The sequence below is a fragment of the Ursus arctos genome, unplaced genomic scaffold, assembly GCF_023065955.2.
Source record: "Ursus arctos isolate Adak ecotype North America unplaced genomic scaffold, UrsArc2.0 scaffold_4, whole genome shotgun sequence".
Classification (NCBI taxonomy): domain Eukaryota; kingdom Metazoa; phylum Chordata; class Mammalia; order Carnivora; family Ursidae; genus Ursus; species Ursus arctos.
In genome coordinates, this window is record NW_026623056.1 from 79,819,018 (window position 1) to 79,831,998 (window position 12,981).

The window sequence follows — 12,981 nt, forward strand, 5'->3', positions numbered from 1 at the left end:
CCAGATGAACTTTGCTCATCTTTCAGTACTCAGCTCAGGCACCCCTCCCTCAGTGGAGATTTTCCTAACCCTTCTCCAGGGTGAAATTTGTCTTTCCCTCACTCACACCTCCACTGTGCTCTTCATTCTTCTACCAAAATCTGAGACATCAATGTGCTTAGTAGCATATAGGACTCTCTCTTCTTCTCTGAAGATTGTATTTTATTTATCTTTGTGTCCCCAGGGTCTTGTGCTATACAGGGTCCGTAATACGTGTTCAATACATGCCAGATGAATGGATGAATAAATGAATGAATACATAACGTAAGTGGGTAAGGCATAACATAATCTAATAGTGTCTCTGTCTTTGCCTCTATGCCGGTTTCCATAGTAGCCTATTTCTGTAAAGGCATTGAGAAAATCAAATTTAAACAAAGCATTTTATCCCGAAAAGAAGTAAAATGTCAGATGTGCAATGAGACTAATAGCAGCAATCACAGTTAGTGCTCACCATATGCCAAGAGCATTAAATTCACACATCTAATTTTTACAACAATTTTTTGACAAGATACTTTTACAGATCAGGAAACTGAGTCACCAAAAGGTTAACTTGACCAAGCTCATAAATAACTTGGCCAAGCTCATAAATAACTTAGCCAAGCTCATAAATGGCAATCCTAGGATTTGCTCTCAGGTACTGTGGCTCCAGAGGTCATGCTTGTAACTATAACATTAGACAGACTGTTAATACCAACGAAAGAGACATGTCGAAGTTTCTGGATCCAAGATTTTTTTAAAGCAATTATTTTTAAGTCCAAAGTAAATAGTTGTTTTCTAATGATGGCTCAGGATCTTAAAACCATGCTATGCAGGAAGCTTACAACCTCACCCAGTAAATTATCTTTATATTTAGCTGATCAGTCTAAAAATCCTTCTAGAATTGAATTTAGATCTCAGATGTTGCTGCTTAAACACCCGCCTTTCTTATTCATAGGTGAGAAAAAAAAAAAAAGAACAAATATAGCAACCTTCTCCTCGTGTTTCTGGAATGAAAGTTGAAGCTTGATGAAAAATTATTTAGTAGTACAACCTTTTTCTTTGAATCTAGAAAGCACCTAAATATTTTGGATATACCGATATAAGTACACCATGGCCCTTACTCACTCTTGTCCTTACCACTGACCACAATGTAAGAATCAAGACATTCTGCAGCAGAGCAACATGCCTCACTGGCCCAGCCATTCTCACTGCCATATTGGCTTTGGTTGGTTACCACCACGCTTATCCTTGTGGATGAAGACTGCATGTAATTCCTGCGTTGCTAATAGGATCTCATTCTCTTATCTAAACTCCTTTAATGGAAATCTGTGGAGAAGCGATGACTTCTTCACTGGCTATAAGCAAAATGGTAATAAATTTTTAGAGTGGCAGAAGTTTCTTAGGGTTATGAAAGAATACGCTGAAGAGAGATAAGCAACTTGAGCGGTTACTAAAAATACCCAGCATGCATGGGGCTGAGATATGTGAGGTTATGTGCAGCTGAACAAACAAAATGACTATTTCTGTAGGGACCCTGAGTGTTTGGCGCTTCGCTTCTGATGACGCACCTTACTATTTAAGGAGTGCAGGAGAATTATCCTATCTGAAGTCCAGAATAGATTTTTCTCTTCAAGAGAAATTTATTTTTAAATATTTGAATGGCCCTTGAGTAAAATATATCTATCATAAAAATTAGCCAAAGAGACCGAGATGACACAGCCTAAGAGCCACGATGAGATCAGAAAAATAGATGTAATCAGTACAGTACAAGGAACTTCGTTTTTCTTTTTCTTCAAGAAACTGGCTCTATTACAGTGACAGTGATTTCCAGAAAATGGATGGGTATTGAGATGAGATTACTCATGAGAGGTAATGTGGATTATTCAGGTGAAAAGTTTTTCTTGTCTTCTGTTTAGGCCTGAACTACTGTATTTAGATGAATGTTCAAATAGATGGTAGAAGCTATCACAAGTATTAAAATTTAAATGGCTGGCATTGAATTAATGATCGGCAACCTTGGTTAAGGTGTTCTGGCCATGCATAGAATTGTAGTATGATTTTTCAAGGATTAAGAAAGAAATCATACCGAAAGACAATAACTGATAAAGGGTTCAGGCGGTTTGAGTTCATGTTTGAACAAGTATCAGGCAAAAGATTTATTGTTTTAGAAATACTCTCCCTGTAAAAGATATCTGAGTTGTTTATGAGTTACTGGCACTTTCTTATAAAGCTCCAGTTGTTGCTTTTCTCAGAGAACTGGGAAGTCCCTTTTGACTTCAGTTGTGTTCGACGGACAGCACTCCCATCTGCAGAGACTGGATGATCTCCTTTCTCGCTAAAGGACAAAAGCTGGAGCGTGCACGGTGGCTGGACACAGAGACCTCCATGAAAGGATTTTCTCACCCCAGTGCTCTCCATGCCTGAAATTCGTTATAATTCTTTACTTTGGGAACTGGATACCTGTCAAGATGACTCGGAAAGAAAAACACATTCTTTGATTTTGCAAGGATGTATTTTTAGGGTCAGATGATATGAGAGGGGATCACACAGTATCAGGATAGTTGACCTGAGTTGACCAAAGAGCATAAGCTGAAGAAACAAAAACAGTGGCCAATTTTAAAGTGGAGCTGACACGATACAGAAAAATAGCAGGTAATTCAGGGAAAAAGCAGAGAAGCCCGATCGGTCAAATCTGGAGAATATTGAACCTAACATGACAAGATAGAAATGCTAACAAAGTCACTTAGTTTGTACTCTGAAGTTTTTCAGTTCCAAGTGACATTGATGGGCAAGAGTATGTTTCAGTGACCATTTTAAAGAAATGCAGTCATACGCATTTTTTTGGGTATGTGGTTACAAAAGGGTTAAAAAGCAACAGTGATGGAATATATGAATCTGTAGCATAGAAAAAAATCGAGTAGTTTTTTAAAGTAAAAAAGTTTTAAAAAAATGTAAAATTTTTTTTTACTGTTATTGGAATTGAACTGATAGAGAAAATAAACAGGTGAAACAGAAAATAAATGAATTTTAGACTGATTTTTTTATTATGTTTTTAAATTTAAATTCCAGTTAGTTAACATACAGTGTACTATTAGTTTCAGGAGTAGAATTTAGTGACTCAACACTTTCATACATCACGCGGTGCTCATCACGAGTGGTCTCCTTAATACCCGCCATCTACGTAACCCCCCCACCTCCCCTCCAATAACCGCCAGTTTGTTCTTTCTACTTAAGAGTCTGTTTTTTGTTATGCCTCCTTCCCCCCCCTTGCTCATTTGTTTTATTTCTTAAATTCCACATATGAGTGAAATTATACGGTATTTGTCTTTTTCTGAGTTAGTTCACTTAGCATAGTACTCTCTAGCTCCATCCATGTCATTGCAAATGGCAGGATTTCATTCTTTTTTATGACTGTGTAATATTCCTAGACTGATTTCTTAATCCCCAAAGATATTATTTTCTGTAAAAAGTCCTCTTTAAAGGAAAATATGTTAAAAACATTTAAAAAGGAGGGGCGCTTGGGTGGCACAGCGGTTAAGCGTCTGCCTTTGGCTCAGGGCGTGATCCTGGCGTTCTGGGATCGAGCCCCACATCAGGCTCTTCCACTATGAGCCTGCTTCTTCCTCTCCCACTCCCCCTGCTTGTGTTCCCTCTCTCGCTGGCTGTCTCTATCTCTGTTGAATAAATAAATAAAATCTTAAAAAAAAACATTTAAAAAGGGGATTTTATGTGTTTTAAAAACAGTGTATTTCAATTTTAGATAGTAGTTTTAAAACACCCACTAAGAAGATGGGGATTTTATTATAATACATTTCTTTTCCCTCCCCTCTGTTATAGGGTTAGGCAACTACAACCAAATCTGGCCTGCTGCTTGTTTTTGTAGATAAAATTTTATTGTTAACTTGTGCAATTGCCCATGCTCGTTTGTTTATGTCTTATTTATTCTTGCTTTTGAGTTACAGCAGTGAAAGGAGTAGTCCTGATGGGAACAACATGGTCCTGTTTTGGTAAATAAAGTTTTTGTATTAACAGAGCCACATCCTTTGGTGTGTGTATGGTCTATTCCTGCTTTTGAACTACAGCAGTGAAATTAAATCATCTTGACAGAGACCATGGGGCTGGCAAGCCCAAGTTATTTACTCTCTTGCTCTTTTTAGGAAAAGTTTATTGACTCCTATTATAGCATTACTTTTTATATTATCAAGATATATAATATCTCCTTTGCAACCACAGTTCTGCGTGTTTGGTATATTTAAAAGGATCCAGTGCCCATCACTAGTCCTCTTTACTATACCTTCTTCAATTTTGAGTTCTTTATTTTGATTCTTTTCTGGATTTCATCAGGTAGTTTCTTCAATAATAGGTTATAAGAGCTGAATTTCTCTTTTTACATTAAAAAATGTATACTTGCTGCAAATTACTTTAAAACATCTTAGGTAGCTATTTTATTCTTTCCTAAAAAACTATGTAGGTTAAAATAGTCTGATAGAACTGTAATTCTAGTAGCCACATTAAAAATATTGTGCAGAACAGATAAAATTAATTTCAATAGTATATTTTATTTAACCCAATTGTATTGAAATATCATTTTAACACACAGTCAACATAAAACTTTATTAATGAGATTTACAAATATTATTATTATTATTTTTAGAGAGACAGAGAGAGAGTGTGAACAGGGAGGAGAAGAGGGAGAGAGAGAATTTTAAGTAGGCTCCATCCCCAGCGAGGAGTCAACATGGGGCTTGATCTGAGATAATGACCTGAGCCGAAATCTAAAGTTGGACACTTAACCAGCTGAGCCACCCAGGCGCCGCTAAATTATTGTTTCATAGTAAATCATCAAAACCAGCATGTACTTTATGCTTACAACACACCCCAGTTTGAATTAGCCATGTTTCAAGTGTTCAAAGGCCATATGTAGCTAGTGACCGTCATATTGGATGACACATTGTACACTATTCCCATTTATAGTTGAGCGTGGAATGTTGCTCTGCAGAAGTCTGAGATCTGTCCAATAATTGTTTTTCTCCTTGGAGGTGATTAGCTTTTTCTGATGCTTGAATGATTGTTTCTTCATTATTTTTTGAAGTTCACTAACTTCACATGGACATATATTAATGTAAAGAGTTCCATACCAAATTTTCATGTTCATTTACTGTGCAGATTTAATGTTTTAATTTTAAGGATATTTTCTTATAATATATCTCTGTATTTGTTATTTTTCTTCTAGACACCAATTATGCATTTGTCAGGGGCCTATTTTGGCAGTGGTTTCTCTGTGATTCTTTAAGCACTCATGTTGATTTATATTACTATGATGTGCATAAAATCCTTTTCCAAATTTAAGTAAGTGGATTTTGTTTTTTGCTCTTTCAGTCTTGTTTATTTGTTTCTTATTGTTCTTAACTTGCTTATTTTTAATGACATTGTTTTGCTTCTCATTTCATTTTCTAAGAATTGTATTTTCTCTTTTCATGTTATGGTGTTCTTTATATTCTAATTATTGTGCCCTTATTTTGTCAAAGTCAAATGGTTGTTGTTGACTCTTGTCCTATTACTCAAAGCTTTTCTGAAAAATTTCCTTGTTTCTTGTTTGGTTTTTCTTCTATGTTAGTTTCTTTATTAGTTACATATTATATTTTCTTTCTTCTCCAATTTGTCCATAGTTTCTTTTCACTGTTGTCATGCCATTTATTATTTTTTAAAATCTCATTCACTTTTATGGTCGGCCATGGTTCTTTACTCTGCTAACCAGCAGATTCTTTTCTTTCTTTAAGATACTGATACCATTGGATGTTAGATGACTCTGAGGAGCAAAAGGAGGCATTGAGATATACTCCCACCCACTTGAAACCCCGATTTTTGCACGTTTTGCTGATTTGCTGATAGTGAAATAAGTGACAGTAACTTACACAGACTCTGAATAGTGGTTCTCACCAGTACCCAAATCTGGACTAGATTTTGTGTGTAGCCTAGCTTTAATTTGTTACCCCATTCATCACTAGCCAGAAGTACAGTGTAGCCTAAGGGTAATGTGTGTGTGTGTGTGCGTGTGTGTGTGTGTGTGTGTGTGTGTGTGTGTGTGTGTTTGGACTCTGTTTTCACTTTGGAGGCTCTCTCTAATGTTAGGCACCTGAATTCTCTCTACCCGGTCAGGATACATTCCATGTGTAGACCTTGGATTCACATTGGTCCTCAATTCACAAGCATCTCACAGACTTTATCTTCTTCATAGAGAATCAGCTATGTTGTTTACACCTTTTGCTTTCCTTTACTGCCTCCATAATCAGAAGACAAAGAAGATAAGCAATATACTATACTTCTTTTCAAATTAAGTGTATTTTTTTAAAAAGATTTTATTTATTTATTTGACAGAGAGAGACAGCCAGCGAGAGAGGGAACACAAGCAGGGGGAGTGGGAGAGGAAGAAGTAGGCTCCCAGCGGAGGAGCCTGATGTGGGGCTCGATCCCAGAACCCCAGGATCACACCCTGAGCGGAAGGCAGACGCTTAACGACTGAGCCACCCAGGCGCCCCTCAAATTGAGTGTATTTTAGTGAGAATTCTCAGGATTTTGTTAATGGATCAATGTGGCTTCTGAGGAAAGGGAAGGAGTGAAATTAGGAGCTATGCCATACTCTTCTCTGTGAGACACATCTGCTTTTTAAAATTCTATTTATTAAAGTTAATGACACTGGGTCATATCCCTTCATTTGTTTGGAATCTGCTGGTAAACTTTTTCTTTGTAGCTTCAGAAGTAGTATCTCTTACTAGATATTAGGGGAAAGTTATTATAAAGCAGCTTCGTTTCTCCCCTTAAACAGTAATTTCTTTTTCTGAAAAAAAAAAAAAAACCCAAAAAACAAAACCAAAAATGCTATCTCTGTGTCTGTCTGTCTGTCTGTCTGTCTCTCTCTCTCTGTGTGTGTGTGAGGGGGAGAGAGAGAGAGAGGGAAGGAACACAAGAATACTCTGGAATATTTCTGAGATAGTTTCCAATTCAGAAGTTATTCTCTTCTTTCCAAAAGTCAGGGAGACTCAGAATGTCTCCCAGACTGTACTCACAAAGGCAGTGGGAAAAGGAGAAAAGCAGATTTTTATGGCTTTTGTTAGATGTGTAATTTCTCAAGTTCAAGCGTCGGTACCCACTTGTGCACTTGCAGCAACTATAGACGGAAGATATTACAAATTCTATTTTACGAGCTTAACTTTGGGCTATTTTCAAATAGAGCTTAAAAAAAAACCTCTAAAATTCAGGTAACATTGACAATGGGGAACAAAGTGACTAATATTTTAGTGGAAAAACCCCTTCTAAACCTGTAAATCAGTGCATGGTTGACCATCGTGACTTGGCATGTGATCCTAAAGGAATCAAAGGGTAACATAGAACCCAGATAAAAGCAGAAGAAAATCACCTGGGGTAGACCCAATCGGCATTTAGGAATAAGATTCTGGTAGTCAGTCCAGGAAAGTGACTCCTTTTAAAGAATGGGGTTCAATCCAAGCCAGTTCTCATGGGGGCCTGCATCTTTAATGAAATTACTAAAATAAATACATGCCCTTCTTATCTCTGTGTCATACTTTATGCCTGAAGATGCTTGGCTACTCAATGCAGAAACCATATTGGTAAACACTTCTGTCAGTTATTTTATTGTGTCCTATAAAGTATGTTTAAAACTTCTATTTTACAGACAAGGAAGCAGAAATGAAGTGTCTTTGAGTATGTCTTTTTATATTAGCACCAAGAAATTTTAAATTAGGATATGGTAAAATTGACTTTATCTTTTTGTGTACAGTTCTGTGAGTTTCCTACTGGTCTAGATTCAGGTAACCGCTACAATAGTAGGGATACTAAACGGTTCTCTTACCCTCTAACGTTTCTTAGAGCTATGATTTTGCAGTCACAACCTGCCCCCACTCCTATCTCTGACAACCACAAATCTCTTCTCTGTGGTGACAGTGTAATCTTTCTGGAAAATAGAATCTTACACTATGTAACCTTTTGGGATCGGCTTCTTTTACTTGGTATATACGGCCTTTGACTTTCCTCCAAGTTGTTACATGTACTGATTGTTCCCTACTTTGTCTTTTCGTGTTTGTTCAACCATAGTTTGTTTAACCATTCGTCTATTGAAGAACATCTGGGTTCTTTCTGGTTTGGGGTGAATGTGGATACAGCAGCTCTAAACATCCACGTAAGGATTTTTGAGTGAACATAACTTTTCATTTCTGTGGGGCAAATACCTAAGTATGGGATTGCCAGGTCATATGGTAAATGTATGTTTCATTTTAGAAAAAAACTATCCAACTGTTTTCCACAGTTTCTATATTTTGCGTTGCACCAGATATGTGAAAGTTCCAGGTGTGCTGCATCTGAACTAGGACTTGGTATTGTCGGTATTTTTTATTTTGGCCATTGTAATCAGTGTGTTTGAAGCCTGGTTTTAATTATGCAAATGAAAATTAAATTTAAAATTAATTTAAAATCTCTAAGGGCAAATAATTTTGTCAAGTGTTTACTTGACATCCTCTTATCTCTTTGATGAGATGTGTAAGTCTTTTGCCTATTTTTGAATTGAATTGTTTGATTTTCTACTGTGGAACTTTGAGAGATTCTTACACAGTCTGGATCCAAGTACTGTGTCCAGTGTATGATTTTCAAGTATTTTCTCCCAGTCAATAGCTTATCTTTTCATTCTTTTAACGGTATCTTCGAAAGAGTAAAAGGTTTTAATTTTGACGTAGTCCAATTTATTATTTTTTTCTCTAATGGATTTGCTTTTGTTTCCATGTCCAAGAACACCGTCTATTCTTGATACTGAAGATTTTCTCTAATGTTTTCATGTGAAAGTTTTATAGCTGTCTATTTTACATTTATTTTTTTATATCATCGTTCCTTTATTTTTTAATTTAAATTCAATTAATTAACATGTAGTGTATTATTAGTTGCAGAGGTAGAGTTCAGTGATTCATCAGTCTTATATGACACCCAGTGCTCATTACATCAAGTGCCCTCCTTGATGTCCATCATCCAATTACCCCATCCCCCCACCGACCTCCTCTCCTGAAACCCTCGGTTTGTTTCCTATGATTAAGAGTCTCTTATGGTTTGTCCCCCTCTCTGATTTTATCTTGTTTTATTTTTCCGTCCCTTCCCCTATGATGCTCTGTTTTGTTTCTTAAATTCCACATCTGAGTGAGATCATATGATAATTGTCAATTGACTTGTTTCACTTAGTATAATACCTTCTAGTTCCATCCACGTCATCTTTGCAAGATGTTCAATTTTTTGCATATGAATGTCCAATTATTCCAATATCATTCATTGAAAAGACTACCTTTTTCATTTAAATTTCTTTGGAACATTGTCAAAACTAATGGGTCATATTTGTGTAGGTCTGATTTTGGACCCTCTATTCAAATCCACCCATTGTTATGTCTAAACTTTCGCTAGTACCACATTGTCTTGATTATTGTAACTTTATAGTAAATGCATGAAAAAGATAGTGTAACTCCTCCAACTTTATTCTTCTTTTTCAAAATAATTTAGCTATTCCAATTCCTTCGGCATTCCATATCAATTTTAAAATCAGTTTGTGTATATTTACAAAAATCTTGCTGGAGTTCGAGAATTTATCATACCTATTGATCAATTAGGGAGAATTTACTTACAGTATTGTCTTTCAATCCATACACATTGATCATTTTCATCAATATTTTGTAGTTTTCAGCATACATAACCTGTGTGTTTTGTTAGATCTATACCTAAGTGTTTTATATTTTTAGAGCTATTGTAAGTGGTATTAGATTTTATTTTATTTTTTTTCCCCGAGAGAGTGTGAGAGGGAAGGGAGGGGCAAAGGGAGAGGAAGAGAAAGAATCTTAAGCAGGCTTCATGCGGTTGACACGATCATGCGGTTTTTCTCCTGCAGGCACTCAACATGATGGATTGCACTGATTGACTCAGATGTGCATTTCCAGGATAAACCCCACTTGGTCATATTGTATAATTATTTCATACGTTGCTGGATTTTAGTTGCTAATATTTTGTTGTTGTTTTTTGTTTACTTGCATATTTTCATTTAGTTCTTACAGTAACCTTGTGAATGAAGAAGTATCCCCAATTTATAGAGGAACATAATGAGGATTGAGAGCATTGGTAATTTGCCCAAAGTTACACGGTGAATAAGTTTGATAAATGGATTTCTGAATCCAAAGTTATTCTCTTTCCACTCTCTCACCAAGCACGGGATTTGGAAAAAAGAGTAAGAGAGCCTCAAGAGATCTTAAATGTGGTCATGCCTTCAGGATTAGATAAATTACTTCTCAGAGTGTAAAAGTCTTCAGGATTTGTTGTCAGAGACATTGGAGAATTGGAGAGGTGAAGGAAGCCTGACAATGCAAATATTTAAAAAAATAGATTTAAGAAATTCTAGAATTCTTTATTAGATGGATGGCTGATGCACACCTGGAACAGAAGATAGTAATCAGTAGGGACTGACATACATTTACTGAGAAAAGGTCAAAATAAACTCTCATTTTCTCTGATCATAGATTTCCTAGATTGCATGATCACCATAGAATAGCGGACGAGCATATATCTTATTGGCTCTGGGACCTCCAGTTATCATCATTGGACCAAAATCCACATGGGAGAAGATAAAGTAAGAAACAACTCCAAATTAAAACTCATTTGTATAAACCAATAAGGACTAGCTTAATATTACCTAGAAGAAGAATTACCAAACCTCAAGTCAAGTCCACGAAGACTTTATCTTCCATGACCCAGGCAGGTATCCTTCCTGTCTGTGATCATTGTGTCTATTGCATCCTATAATAAACTCCTACAGTGTGCTCTTTTCACACATCCTAAATTATTCCACGATATTCCCAGGGGACTGAAGGGCCACATTTCCTAGAAATATGTGAGTTTTCTAAGGGGATAAGGATTTCTGCATTCTCATGACCATTGGCACATGATTTGGTAGTGTAGTGTGCCCCCTCATCGGAGCCCTGTGGTTTCTTTATAGACAGTTTCTGCTGTTGTCTTTGTGATTGGTTCCTCCTTTGGCCTTTTTATCAGTTAGCTATCTGTGCAGTTCTTCTTTTTCTTTTTTTTTTCTATAGAAGTAACTATAAATAGCACAAATAACCATCCCCCCTTCAATCTTTATTATTGTCTTGCCTTGGATAAAGCCTATCTAAATAATCTTATGAACAAGATAGAGGCATGTGGGATGGCTGATACTACTGATGACTTTTCAGGTAGTTGGATAATCACATGAAAGGATATAAATCAAGGGAGGTCAACCTGGAAGGAAATTTCTCCAGGCATCCAAGCATGCCACAGTTCTTTGTTCTTGAAGTTTTCCTGTGATTTTTTTTTTTTTTTTTGGTAAGCTCCATGCCCAGCTTGGAGGCTTGCTTGAACTCATTACCCTGAGATCAAGACTTGAGCTGAGACCAAAAGTTGGTCGGTTAACCGACTGAGCCACCCAGGCACACCTCCTGTGAAAATTTTTATCAGTGACTTGGGCATAAACATAAATGCCATGTTTACCACACTTACAAGCTTACAGTTTATAAAGCTGGGGGTAAAAGATGAAAGATCTCTCCAGGCTGGACCACCGGCTATGAAATGACGAGAAATATGTGAGTCCCTATTGTCAACTTCAAAAGGTCAGTTTTACAATGATAAGATATGACATACAAACCTTTTTGACAGCAGTTTTTTGACACCAAAAATAAAACACGAACAAATCAATGAACTATGAATTTGCAGTGAAACCAAAATACTACACGACTGCCAAAAACCTAACAGTCTTATTCTTCAGATATTTCCCATAAGATCTGAGTTCTAGACATGATGTTTTATGCCTCTTTATATCCCCTGTGTCTTGCACTTAATAGATGATCAACGACTGTTTGTTTAATAACCGCTATGATAGTCAAGATGTAACTGGAGTATTGTACTGAAATGTCACTGTCACATTTTAAGGGTCAGTTGCTAAGCTGGAGTGCACATAAATAGTGATGGGTCAACAGAGGGGGTCTGAACACTACATTCCTGGAGAGCCAATGGAAAAATTAGGAATGTGCAGAAGAGATAATTAATGAGAGACAGGCTAATTATTTTGGTCCAGATTCATTTTATCCTGTCCCAAGGGAAGAATTTGATTGATCCTGTGGGGAGATAGCTGTAAACTCAATATTAAGAAGAACTTTCTATAATTAATGGAGACAGTGGTGTGGACTATTGATGAGCATCTGTTAGGAATATTGCCGAGGGAATTCTTGCCTATGTATATGGTGTGGTGATTTAGCTTGAATGGCCTTTCCAACTCAAAGATTTCATGGAGTAAGTAGTAGTAAGATTTAGTCTAATTTTTTGAAAAATGGTAATAAATGTGTGTGATTTCCATGAATGACAATATTTTACTAAAACACCTTCCCTTTTATCTTTATTTTTTATTTATTTTTATTTTTTATTTTTTAAAAGATTTTATTTATTTATTCGACAGAGATAGAGACAGCCAGCGAGAGAGGGAACACAAGCAGGGGGAGTGGGAGAGGAAGAAGCAGGCTCACAGTGGAGGAGCCCGATGTGAGGCTCGATCCCTGAACGCTGGGATCACGCCCTGAGCCGAAGGCAGACGCCCAACCGCTGTGCCACCCAGGCGCCCCTATTTTTATTTTTTAAAGATCTATTTATTTATTTTAGAGAGTGAGAGAGTGAGTGGGGGGGAGGGGAAGAGGGAGAGAATCTCCAGCCAACTCCCTGCTGAGTGTGGAGTCGGCCTCTGTCCCGTAACCCTGAGATCATGACCTGAGCTGATATCAAGAGTTGGACACCTAACTGACTGAGACACCCAGGTGCCCCAAAGACCTTTCTTCTTTAATGATTTAGCCAAGAAATGGGGTTTTGACTTCTTTTTTATTAGACTATAGTTTTATTTTTTCA